Source organism: Falco peregrinus, chromosome 4 (assembly GCF_023634155.1).
Source record: "Falco peregrinus isolate bFalPer1 chromosome 4, bFalPer1.pri, whole genome shotgun sequence".
NCBI classification, from domain to species: domain Eukaryota; kingdom Metazoa; phylum Chordata; class Aves; order Falconiformes; family Falconidae; genus Falco; species Falco peregrinus.
This window is the reverse complement of record NC_073724.1, coordinates 67,855,491-67,869,630: the sequence shown is the minus strand read 5'-3', so window position 1 is coordinate 67,869,630 and position 14,140 is coordinate 67,855,491.

Genomic DNA, 14,140 nt, shown 5'->3' with positions numbered 1-14,140 from the left:
GATTAGTTCAAGGATATTTAGCATTTAATATGTGAAGTTACAAGAGATAAATTTCACCTTTAGCATGGGATTCAATCCAGCTAATTCCTTTCAGCTTCTTCTTCTAGAATAAAAAAAACTTTTGAAGTGTTACCTCTCTTCACTGCAGAGGGGATTTGGATACTTGCCCTAGCGCGGCTGGTCTTCAACACCACCCAATACTCAGGCACCAACTGGTTCTACTGCCTGGTCTTCAGTAGCACACAACAGGCATGATATGAAGGGCCTCTTCACTAAAACTGTGTAACTTGTAGTCTTAAAGCTGAGTAAAAGTAGTTAAGGGAGTGTTGATTTCTTTTTAACTTTGGGGAGAAAGCCAGGGAGAGACACCATTCTTGGTGAATAAAGCCTGTTCATCAATTAACCCTTTCTGAAAGAAGAACTCAGCATGCACAGCCCTGAGAGGGCTGAGCAGATCTGAAAGAGACAAGTAGAGAAGTTGCTGTGGGAGCAAACAGAGGTGAAGGCAGCACGGGCCTGTCCAGCCAAACGTGGCCTTGGAGAGCCCTGGGCCAGAGGGGAACTGCCTTAGTCAGGTGGAAAGTCTGCTTTCAGAATTTGCTTACTGACAATAACTCACATCTAATGAGCAGTTAACACTAAGCGTGCCAGCAAAAGAAGTTGCAAGCAGTTCAGGCTGTTACCACCCATGAGACTTCTCTGCTCATTGGGAAGGTGGGCACTGTTGGAGCTGTGAATGGTGGGAGAGCCCTTTAAACCACCTCTTTTGCCAGCAGCAGTTGGACTCCTGTGATTCATGGAGGGAACTTTGCTAAGAGGAACACTTGGAGCACTACGTCAGTCAATAAACTGTGAATAAGACAGAAATGGATTGATAGTAGTGACTGCCTTCCTCACCCACCATGCATGACTTTGCAAGCAATCTCTGAAGAACAGTAACTCTGTCTTTCAATGATTTCTGAGGTTTTCCAAACTGCAAAGTTTTATTTATGCTTTGTTTCTACCCTGACCTTGTTAGTCCTACTTAAGTAAACTTTTATGTGACTTTATTGCCCTGTAGCAGGCAAACGTTGTTCAGTGGGCACACAAACAGTGCAAATCAGTTTTCCATTATCCTGGATGGGGTTTTAGCCACACTTGCCTATGAGTTTAATGAAGAGTACTATAAATTGAATCTGGACCTTTTTCCTTGGAATCTTGTTTCTGCCAGGTTAATATTGCTGTAAAAAAACATGAGTGCTAAAATAATTTCCTCCTATTAGACCACAAATTTCATCCTCACCCTCATTTCCTAAGTATTCTCCTCAGCTAGTTTTGCATTTGGATGACCATGTTTGTATTTTTTTTGCTCACGAAACCCCCAAAATTACAGCTTTTGGCGTACAAATTGCAGATCAGTACTCACACAAATGCTTTCTGATGTGTTTTTCTTAGATGTCTATTTTTCCTTGCAGCAATGATGGGTGCCACACATACAGAGATGAAACACATCTAATCCCAGGGATTTACTGCATTAAGAATGAAGCTTTTCAGGTACCACACACATGACAGCAGGAGGCACAAAGGCTAACCACCCTATCAATAAAGAGCAGGAGAAAGGATTCCAGATTATTCTCTTTTCATTCCAAATTTTAAAATTAAGATGAAGATTAGAAAAGTTTGGGAAATAAACATACTGTACAGAGCAAACTGTGTTTTAGCTCTACAAAGTCTTTTCAATTTTTGAGAAAATTTGAGTGAGAAAACAAGGCTTCTCCAGTAACAAAATTGTACAAGGCATTTGTGACAATGCTGTAAATTATACAAAAAACTTCTACTTCTATGTTTCTCAAAAATTACTGGAATTTCAAATCAGATTATTTGAGTTTATAATCCTATAAACATACTTGCTAACCTGAGCAATGATTATACCTCTTTCAAACTTAGATAGTGTAATAACAAAGAAAATAGACCATGTCAAAATCTGTGCCTTACCAAGGAAATGCAGATGAATTTGCTTGTGCCTACTGAGATTTTCTCTTTAGTTTCCTGTTAATTTAATATAAAAGCTTGAAGGCAAATTCACTGGTTGTCGGTCAATAAAATTGAAGCCAAAACAAAAATCTACAACAACAAAAGAAGGAAAAAAATGAAAAAAAAGGAGAATATTACATTAGTCCAACATTTAGAAATCTGTGATGGAAGTCCTGAGAAATCTCATTCCTACTCCCTAAGTGGTTTATGCATATTAAATGTAATTCTTCCCAGATAAAGTACTGACACAATCCAGAGAGAAGACAGTAAGATTTCAGACTGTCTGTGAGTAAACCTCACTGTCTGCGAGTTCTGATGGTGGAGAAGTTTCTTTGTTCTGTGCCTCTAAAAGATGTTGTTGTTCCCCTAGATGTTATTGTGTCTGCTCCCGAGTTGCCACAGCTTACAGCCTAACAATCTGCAGAAACCCATTAGGGTCTAAATTGTTGTGCCAAGGACAAACACTCATATCACTGCTGAAAAGGCAGCAATCTCCAGGCGAGAAGAGCCAAGACCAGTAATAGTTTTCCTAGTCCTTGTCGAAACTGCTAATGGGAGTCAGAATTCTGAGTGCTGAAGCTCTTAAGCAAGTACCACTTTCAGCTAACTGTGTGCTGGCTTATATTCATAAATATAAACATGCATCTTTACATAAACAGGGATGTTTTAATAGATCAGCTAAGGATCACCAACACTTTTATTAATTTTTTTGAGAGATGTGGTTTCTTTTCCTTTGAGTTGTAGGAGGATTTTGCAAAAGCATCAAAAAAGGCACGTACAACTGACTGAATGCTCAGGAAAGAAAGACAACATAAACATTTACTTTTGCATTTTCATCTCTACAGGAATAAGCATACTTCAGAGCTATCTCTGTCAGGTGCCCATGTACCAATCTTCAATCAGGAATATTGGTTATCTGTGCACTAAGATGTTCTGTTTCAAAGACTATAATTTGACTCCAAAAAGATCTAATGTCATTAATATCCACTGTTCATGTTTTTCCAGTTAAACTTAAATCACGCTAGGGCAAAGTAGTAATTAACATGCAAAACAATATTACCCTAAACAAACTATAAACTCTGTCTAGTTCTCTGGCAATACAGATAAAAGCACAGGTGTATAATCACTGACTAGTATGGATATAGTCCACCCCCACAACTGCAAAACAATTTTCTTGTCTCTCTCACATTATACCCTACCACTCCTTTTGTTAATTGTATTTAGTATTCTGTATATTTGTCAGTTTTCTCATTTTATTCCTAATCTGCTGTTGATTTGCAGAGCAGATCTGTTTCTTTGTAGGTTTAGTCAGGCCTGCGGAAGGGGAATCCCACTGTTATTCAGGTCTCTAGAGCCTACTTCAAAAATTTATGCTTAGAATATTATGAATATGAGGGAAAGTCAATCAAGACATAAGGTACAGGATGTTATTGCTGGTATGCAAAGTTCAGTCTTTGTTTGGAGACACATACTTTTCATTTGGCATCTGTTAGTATTTTTAACAGACTTCAGACCAGAAATTAGAAGAATCTTCTAAATTCATAGGACTGTTAATTTCTTCAGCAGGTTTCTTAATGAGGCAAGTGGGGAAAACAACAAAACACAAACCCCAGATTTTGGGCTTTTCAGATAGATCTGGGTATGTTTAGGAAAGCAGTTATGTGACTTGTATTACCTGAGACAATGGGTAACTGCACATCACGAATCAAGAGGTCCCTCCCAGTCCTGTGTTCACAACTGCTTTTCACTCCATGATGTGGTATTAGCAGAAATTCTGCAATTTCTGATTCTCCTACAATGACTGTCACAAGATCATTTATTACTCATAAATGCTAAACCCCCCCATAATTAAAATAGGCATTGAACCCTGGAAAGCAGATCAAGTAAGGCTGAGGAATTCCAATTAGTTCAGACACTTTTCAGTCTCAGAAGGAAAATAACATTTATTCATCCACTGCTACGTGAGTAGATAGGTTACAGTTTCCATATATCCATCATACATATTTTTGTTGGCAGTAATGTTTGGCATTTTTGTTTATATACACTATCTATATTCTTCATCACATTCATCTTTTCCGCTTTCACTCTGCTTTGATTTATCAGGGTGATAAGACCTATATTACCAGAGACCTTACCATCCAGCAGGACAAATTAACTTCTACAATATACCAGGCTTTTCTAGGGAATTTAGCCCAGTTATCACAGGAGATGGATAAGCCAAGGAACTGATGAGGTGCTTTTAAGATGTTTCAGTTTTAGACTAGTTGTACAATTTCAGGCAAATTAGCAGCAACTCCATTTCTTCTGCTTGCTAGCTTTTTGCTAACACTGCAGTGGTAGGCATAGAATCATAGAATCATTTGGGTTGGAAAAGACTTTTAAGATCATCAAGTCCAACCATCAACCTTGCAACTAGTGCATTTGATTGGCAGTTTCAGCAACGAGGCTGAGGTTTGAGCAAGCAGAAACTGAACTGCACCAAACTCTATCACTGATTCTTCCAAAATGGAGCTGAAGACAATGCTTTGACAAGCCAATGTCAGGAAGCCTGCAGTGCTGTTGCAGGTGGTGTTCATTCGGTGTCTAGATAAAAGACATCAGATCCTCGCACTATCCCTCTGACACATTTCAGAGACACACAAATGGCTTGTAGAAAAGACTCATAAAGCTATCAAATGTTATGGTAAAATTAAATCTACATTTCATGAAGGTTAGTAATCATTATTTCTCAAACATTGCTAGCTGGTTTAAATAAAATGTTCCTGAGGATTTGTGATCTACAAGGCATTATACTGAAATAGCTTTACATCAAAGCCTGACACTGTTTTTTCACCAAATTAAACCTTTTCTGTACAATGTATGTGCATGGAGAGTCTCTCAGACTGTGAGGTTAAAAACAAAACTCTTTCTTGCCGACCCAGCTCTGCCCTATATTTCCCTACCCTTCAGGCTGTATCTCATTTATTCAAAAAACTTCAAAACAGTGAGTCTCTAGATGAAACTGGATTTGCCAGATTCAAATATCCCATTTAAATGTTGACCTACCCTTTATGACAGTGTAAGTACATTTTGAGATCTTATATTTTCTCTTTCATAGCAAGGATCAAAAAACTCAAAATAGAAAATTCATAGCACAGTGTAAGCAATGGCCAGTTTCTTGTGCACAGAACTTCCAGCAGATAAAAATTCTTAAAAGACTCCATCTTACCCCCTCCAAGAGATGCCATACAGGTACATGACCCAGGTTTGGACTTATTTAGGAAGTTACCCTAGTCAATCATGAATGCTATAGCAGATTTTTTTTTTCCACAGATTGAAAATGGTTGTACCAATAACTTGTAATGCCTTGTATAAGGACCTATTAATTTCAGAAAGCGTGAAGTTACTAAAATGTTATGTTTAGGATATGGAATTTTACTTAACTGATTAAGTCTTTTGACCGAAGTATGTAACACTTGGTGGTTCCTCCCATAGAAAGATTGAAAACGTATTATGTGTCGCTGTGGTGGAGATCATATTTAATCCATAACACTGTGTGAGTGTAGTCCATACTCAGGATTTGTACCATACCTCCTAATCTGTTTTATGTTTCACTTTTTAATTAAAATTTTGAAAGTATGCTAAGGCTTCTCTCTACCTTTGCATGTTAATTTACATTTATGTCAGGGAATTGTGAATGAATGCCCATTTTAGAATATCAGAATATTCCCCTCCTCCGAGCTACAACTAGAAGTTTTTTGGAAAAAAAAAAAAATATTTTTTTAAAACCTTTATCTACTACTTCCTTTGAAAATAACTTTATAAATAACTTACAATAACAGGATCAATGTAAAAGGTTTCTAGCTCCCAGGTCTATGTGAACTAGATCATACTACTCTCAATCTTTCTAGATATTCTTAAATCCAGATTTGCACCAATGCACAACATGCAGCCCAGCTCACTCTGAACCTTTTGACTCCTCTGTCAGCAGTGTATACAAACTGTGAAAGGCATATATGTTTCCACTGGCACTCCCCAAAAAAATGAATGAGTGAAAAGATCCACAGTCACAAATAAGAAATGTCACCTTAAATTAGGGTTGGTTTTTTTCTGTCTTTTCTTTTTTTCTCAAAGAGACAGTAACAGTAACAACTAATAGTGAAGTTAAGAAGACTGTTAATTTTGAGTAACAAAGGGGGGTGGTGGGGGGCGGGGGGGGAGTGGGGAATAGCTTCTAGCACTAAAGAAATGTCTCATTCTATGATAATAAGCTCAAAAATGGTGAGGAAGGGGGTATTAGGTAAAAGGGTTTAATTCTTCTGGCTAATCTTCATAGTAAAAACAATAATTAACATGGCCATGAATGAAAGTAAGTCTTTTTATCTCCAGCTCCATGCAGTAGGAGACTTGAACTCTATGAACGGGAGCATGTCACATTCACAAGCAAATACCTAAGACTATACCAGAAGAGGTAAACATAGATCTAGGCATTTTTCTGATGTGTTTTCTCCAGTTATTAAATCTTAATTTAAAAGATACAATCATAATACTGAAGGAATGATCTAATAAATGTAAGACACAAAACAGATACCAGTATTCTACTGTAACCTTAAGGACTCACCTGTTGAACTTCCACAAGTGCTGACAGCTGTAAGTTCCCACAGAAAGAAATAAGGATTTATACTAACACTTTTCCCCAAGACTATACAGAACAAGCATCACCATTTGAGATCAGATTATGTATGTTGCCATTGATTGCAGAAGTAGCAGCAGTCCCTGCTTCCCCTGCAGGGAACTTCTAGTGTAAAGATTCAAGCATTTATAATCTGTTTTGTCAAAAAACATTGGCAAGAAAACAAAATTTACTAAAGTTCTATGAGGTTTTCATCAAAAACCTAAGTAGTATATTGAAATCTATTAGTAGCTTGGAAAACAAGTACCTTTCACTGGACAAAAACTTTGAGCTATTGAAAAAAAAAAATTGAGAAATCAATTCTGAAAGGAGAAGTCATATCAAAAAAGGTGGTTTGGATTTTTTTTGTTAGGATACATGTATGCTCAAAGGAAGCATACAGTTCACAGAAAACTACCTCTATAAACCTTATATTTTGAAGTTTTTGAATGAATACCTAGTCAAGGACCTTGATGGGAATATAAAATAAGTTGAACTTGTAGGCAGAAGCGATAGAAGTCACCTCACCTAAGATCAGTCTTAGAAAAGAACAGTGTTTGGTCCAAACTTGTTCTCTTAGTCATCTGTGAGATATTCACAGTACATCTCATTTTAGTATAAGCTTCTATGACAGGAAGAACGAATTGCCCTTTAGAGATGCATGTCTTCCTGAACTCTCTGTAAAAAGAGCTCAGATGACTAAATAACATAAGGTACCTAAAATTTTAGATACTGAATTACAGGACTCATCACCACCTCAGGTGTCCAGCAGGAGTGAGAGAAGTAACGCTACCTTAATAAACTCTTTCATTCAACAAAAGGAATTCTAAATACAGTTATGATTTTGAAAATCTTTATTAGAAGGTTGATGAATATTATTATTATGCAAGGCAATTAAATTGATGTTAAATACACAGATTAAAAATTATGATCTTTCCAAGGTCTAGAGACTAAATAAAAAGCACAGGCTTAATTGTGTGCATCAATACAGTTATTTTTCCAAAGTGTTGATTTCAACCAACAACACTGCAGCTATATCAGCCTTGTGGCAGGAATGAACTGGCAATAGGACTTTGGTTTGATTACACTCATAGGGCCATGATTAGATCAGGCAAAGAAAAATATTTTTTAGAGAGCAGAAAGTATCACAATCTGGCCTTCCAGCTAACAATTAGCATTGTTACAAACTCAATTTGACAGGAGCACACATAAATTCAGCTTTCTGCTACTAGCTGTAAACATCAAAAACCCCAGTCATTTCCAAGGGATATTAATGGAGGTGGTCTGGACCTGAAAGGAAAGGTTGGTGCATTTTAGATCTTTGCTAATGAAATTAATGAACAAAGCCATAATCTAATGGATTAAATATTACATTAGCAGTCCATTTCCAAAGGATTGATGAGTTCCTTGCTGGTTTCAGCTGGTATTTAAAAATTACAAGTAAGACTGGCTAGCAATCTGAAGATCTCAACATCTCAGATTTTCTTTACTAAAATGCAATATAAAAAGCACGAAGTCCACCACCATCACCACCACCACCAAACATCAAAACAGCAATAAGAAAAGGATTTTGTTGGTAAAGTTCTGCTTGAAGGCAAGACAGCGGAGTAATGTTGCCTCGGGATATGACTCAGTATCACAGATGCCTTATACAAAAGCTAATGAGCCTGTCGCCAGTACTGAAAACACTATTTGCCAGTCGCAAAGCTAACAGTAAGCCTATATCACCACTAATTTGATGGATATTTTTCTTCATTCAGTAGCTCATAAATTCCAACAGTGTTGCTTCTGGGGAAATATCAATTCCTATTAAAAAGGTATGTAAATATGTCATAATTCTAAGTGCTTTTGTGACAGGATTATTAATATTTGCATTTCACATATATCACTGAAAATATGAAAGTTAAACTTTTCTGAAATATCGAGTCAAGGAAATCTGTTGATTGGATTTAGAAATCAAAAGTAAAGAAGGCTAGATGGCAATAAACAATCCAAGACTTGTTATATCTTCAAGTGATTCCAAATTTAGTTGCTTGAGAGGAAAAAGAGCTAATGGCATGCCAACCTGTAAACATAACTGTTTTTTCTGAAAATGCTGCTGTGTAAAAATCCTCTAATAACGCTCAAAGGGTAAATAAAATATTTATTTCCATGGAATGTGCTTTTGTCAACTATTATTATCTTTATTGATGGAGAAGCCCTTTTAAAAAAGAATATAAAATTTAATTGCTGGAAGTTTTGACTATATCGAACAATTGACTTTTTACGGTGACAGAGTAGAAGGGAGCAAAGGGAGCCTTGTAGTTATTTGCATTAGCTTGTGTTTTATCTCCAAAATTTTTTCTCTGAAAACAGTCAAGATAAACGTAGATAACAAACATGATGTGAATTTAATGATACCTAGTCAGGTATAGATTTTTTCATCAAAACAGCTTGTTTTATGTCTAAATTTAGAGAAACATTTCTGCCAAAAAGTACACTTTACAATGTGTTTTCTTCATTACCATAAAAGTTACTGTATCTCTAGGGAATTTTTCTTAACAGCTGTTGAAAAATGAAGGGGGGGGGGGGGGGGCACACAGGCAGGAGGAGGGGCTGGAAGGAAAGAAACAGAGGGAGGCAAAAGGAAAGAGAGGAAGATTGAGAGATAGGATGGGGCAGAGAAGGAAAGAAGGAAAGGGAGGGGTGGACAGAGGGAAGGGAGGAGTGAAAAGAGGAAAATAGGATAGAAAAAGGAGAAGAGAGAAGAGAAGAGAAGGGAAGAGAAAGAGAAAGAAAAAATAAAAAGGAGGAAGGAAGAAAAAAAGGAAAGAAGGAAGGGAGGAAGGACAGACAAAAATTTCTTTTCTCTTGACCATCTATTTCCAAACACTGAACAGAGCTGTTTGTATAAACGTCCTACTCTCTGGATTTTGCTAAGATTTTACCTTGGTGGTATTATGGACAATAAATTCCAGTGGTTGATAGTGCATTTGATTAAAATAATTATTTCCTTGACTTTAAAACTAATGACATTGTATAGGCAACAGTAATTTTTCTTTTCTTTACATTTTTACACTGCCATAGAAAGGAGTTAAACCTCCATTTTCCTTTTACTGCTGCCTTCACAGGCAGGATAGGCCTCTTAATGAACATGTGCTGGCATCTTTTAAGTATTTCCTTTTTATATCTTCACTGGCTGGCTAATGTTGCAAAATGCCAAGTAACATGGCACTGAGAGAAAAATTCATAATAAAAGTATTGCAATAATACAAAATAAAGTCTAGCAGTTTTTAGAGAGAAGGGAAGACTGTATTTAATATTTTTGATGATGAATTTACCATGTGTATTACGGTTCATATTCCAAACTCCTGTAAAAAGTAACCATAAAGTCCTATAGCTCCCTAATGAAAGAGAAGCACAAAACTCTGCCAGAAATCACTGCAATAAAATCATTTATCCCTGGATAACAGGCAAAAAACTTATTTTCAGGTAAAATAAAAATTTCTGTTCATTTGCTCAACACTTTAAACAACGTGTGTTTTAACTATTTTCCATTTACTTGAATAATGGCTTTTAAAACCTTTGTAAATCCTTCTGTTTGGATTTCCTGCACAGAATATTCTGATACAAGCAAGCTGTGATAGGTAACATGATGAATCTTACAAATGTCCTCCATTTCTTGTAACCAAGATGTCTAGAGATTCCTCCAAACAGCAGGCTAAATAGAGATCACTGATTTGATTGAAAGCATACGGGGCCAAAACAGACTACCTGGAAATGCATCACAAGTGACACTAGTGAAAAATACTGCTAAAAGCATTTCTTTCTCCTGGGTGGCATCAATTTTTCCACTAGTGCTGGTCAGCACACTTCAGTATATTCATCTACAGATCTGTACTTCTTGGAAGAGCGCAGCCACCATATGGCATATTAAAGATCTTGCTAATAAATCTAGCTAAGGAGACCTTTCCTTCAAGCTGTTTGTTTGTTTGTTTGTTTGTTTGTTTGTTTTATAATACAGTTTCCTGGTTTTGCAAACATCTGGGTCTGACAATGAGGACAGTGTACATTTTGCAAAGAGATTCTGAATCTCTATTATCTGCATCATTGACTTTCAGTACTGGGAAGTATATTTTTCTGCTGATACATATCCCTCTATGAGATTCTGAAAAAATGAAACATAAAATAAAATGTGGTATTGGCAAGCAGAGAAGGTATGTAACATTTGTTTGCTTTTCTTCCTTTCTTGTTTTAATTTTTTTTTCTTATTCTAGTGTTATTCAGAAGGAAAATTTGCATTCTAATTATAAAGCTAGAACTTCAAAGCAAGTGACAAACTAAAAAGCAAAAGAATATTAGACAGGATATACACTAAGTGTTCCATCAAAAATAAACAGGTATCATATTTAACATTTCCAGGGCAGTGGCCCTTTCATACAGTGTCTGAAAAATATTTTTTTATATGAATTCCAATTTGTCATATACTCAAAAGATGTGCATGCATCTGTTTCATAAAAACTAAATATCCTCTAAGCAGTCATATGATGTCCATCTTACATGAGGGAAACTATAGCTCAACACCTTTTTTGCTACAAGTAAACCTTTATTTCTTTGGGGTTTAAAAAATAAATTTTATCAATACAATATGCAAAATGAATACTATGTGATTTTATTGTTTAATAGAAGCCACAAATCAAGCACCATAAACCAAATAAAAATGATTTACAAACAATAACGCAACACAAGGGCCTCAGGTAGTAAGAGCTCATGGGTCTTTTACAAATGCTGCTACATACTTGTGTATCTTCATATTCATAGACTTCCCTACACTCTGGTATTGGGTGTCTCTCTTACACCATGAAAGGAAATCTGTTCTTTGACTTTTATTCACCTATCAAGAATACAGCAAAGTATGTATTTCTGCAGATATTCTCAATTTCTGACACACAAACATATAAAACCTCTTGGGGTTTTTTAGTGGTTTGTTTTTTGGTTTTTGTTTTGGTTTGGTTTTTGGTTTTGTTCCTTTTTCTCTGTAGGTCTTGCTTACTGAAAGATTTCAAGTTGTGTGACACTATCTTTTGCGCTTACCTCTATTTGCAGCCATAGCAGTTGCTCCTGGTAACTATCCACCCATCCCACATGTGCTCCCTCATGCAATTCTGTTGCTCTTCAATAAAGCATAACACAAAATACTTTTGTTAAATATGCTGTTCAAAATACACAAACTTCTAGGATTTTCTTTGTTCGTTTATTTCTGTTTTACTATTTACCTCAATCGTTCTTTTCTATTTTCCTTTCCCTACTTATTAAACATGATAAAACATGATCTGCTATCTCCCTGTCCCCAGTGGCAATGAGGGTTCCTGAGTGACTCAAGCCCATGTGGGACAGGGGTATGCTGAGAGTGCCAATCTCCCCCCATGTGTGTAACTGCATATTCCCACTGCCTGCTGCATTTCAGCCAACGATGCAGTGAGGCAGATCAATCTGTCGATCTCACTGGAAATTTATCCAGCAAAACATCAAAATTTGTTTTCAGTCTCAGCACGACTTGCTCTAGCAGCAACTGCTTGCAGGAGCACCTCTTCAGATCAAGAAGTGCACAGTATTAAGATCTTAGAAGTGGCTGTAGCTTGAAAATTAGGGTGATGAGGATTCTCCCGGATCTTAAAAGAAGTGGAATTGAACCGTCTTGGCCTGTAGAGGCAGGGATCCTTCACTGATCAATCATTTCAATCACTTCACTGTCACATAAGAGTGAACAGGTCTGCCATCACCACAAGTTGTTTAGCCAGGTGGTGTCCAGAATGCACCTATCAATCTGTGGCTCATGAAGACATAAAAGTCTTCATATACAGCACATACACACAGACATGTATGCTTACAGCCCTACAGGACAGAGGGATTTCTGATATATCTATACCCACATCATTCCTGCCAGGCAGTTCCCTGCACAATATGTGGGATCTGAGGTCTTCATATATATTGAACAGGGAAATCAGCTACTCAGCAAAACCTGCAGTCTTAAATGTCAGGTCTTAGAGAGAACTTTTAAATCCTTAATTGAATATTTTGTTTCCTGGCGCAAGAACCTGGTGTTATCTTTGACTTGTTACATTTATTATTCTTTATATAAGTCCTTTACTAGAATGTGATAAAATTTTCTTCAAAACCTGAGGGAGGAAAACGCATTACAGCTAAAGCAGCTCTCAGTGAAGCTGTAGTTATTTTCTGTCTTAAGAACTGTGATCTTTTCATCGGTGTCTATCTTTTGAGGTCCGACACGCTGCCATTAAGATTATCTTCTGGTTTATGATTTGGAATTTTTTTCTACCTTTCTGCAATCTGGTTGCTGACTCCCCTAATTTAATTTCATTCACCCTCTTTAAAGCACTCTATAGGTCCACCTTCTCTGCTATCTCTCATTTTGTTTCTTTCTGTTAAACAGGAGAATCTTCCTGACATAACCCACCATGCACTTTCTACTGAATAACCCTCTGTGTTGCAAGAACAACCTGATAATCACCTGTTATATGACCTTCTTCTATGTCAAATTGCTCCCTCAACCCCACTTAAACTGTGAGAACTGCTCTCCCTGCTCAGTACATTGTTATGGGTTTCCATTGTCCATTACTTGCATTCATTGCCATGAATGTACCTCAATGTTATATAAAGCAGTACTGTAATGATCACACTTTGCATTTCTTGGCTTTCTCTGTGGTTACTGAAATCAGTTGCTTGGTTTTTGTTTGTTCATTTTTATCTCCAGAATTTCAGTGCTTCAATGGGCTTTGAATTAGGTTGGGTTTTCATAAACAGCAGCTTTGTCTTCTGTGTATGACCATTTGCACTCAATGTGCTGTTAAACACTGGGCATGTCACCAATGTAAAAGGGACAGGTCATCTCGATAGAAGAGAAGGAAAGGGAATGATTCCTCATTTTCAACTAAACCGTGTTAAAGAAATGGCTGAACTTGCAGGAGGTTTGTAATATCTTAGAATATGAAAAAGTGCTGCTTAGTTAGTAAGAACGATTGATGATAACATTTAATATCAGACAAGTTAGCAGCAGCCACTGTAGAAAAGAACAGTTTCTGTAAAAGTTAAGCATCTTCTTGATGTACTAGCTTGGTACCACTGGGTATTTTCAGCAGCTCATTGAAATGTTGCTATCATTTTAAGTGTTGGTACTGATGGTATCACTGTAAGTGCTACTATTTGTAACATTCCACAATTTTTCATCAGAAGAATAGTGAAAGAATTAAAAAACAGGAAGGGAAAAATAGTTATTTAGTGAAAACCTTAAGAAATATTCAATAAATAAATAATTACTTAAATGAGTGATGCAATCATCATTATTTTAGCTATAACAATTTTTGCTTACATCAGAATTGTCTACAAAACACAGAGGAGTTGTGTCTGATATCCATTGCTAACATATGCCCATATTTTTTAATAGATATAAATTCTTTTAAGTGTGTTTTTAGGAAA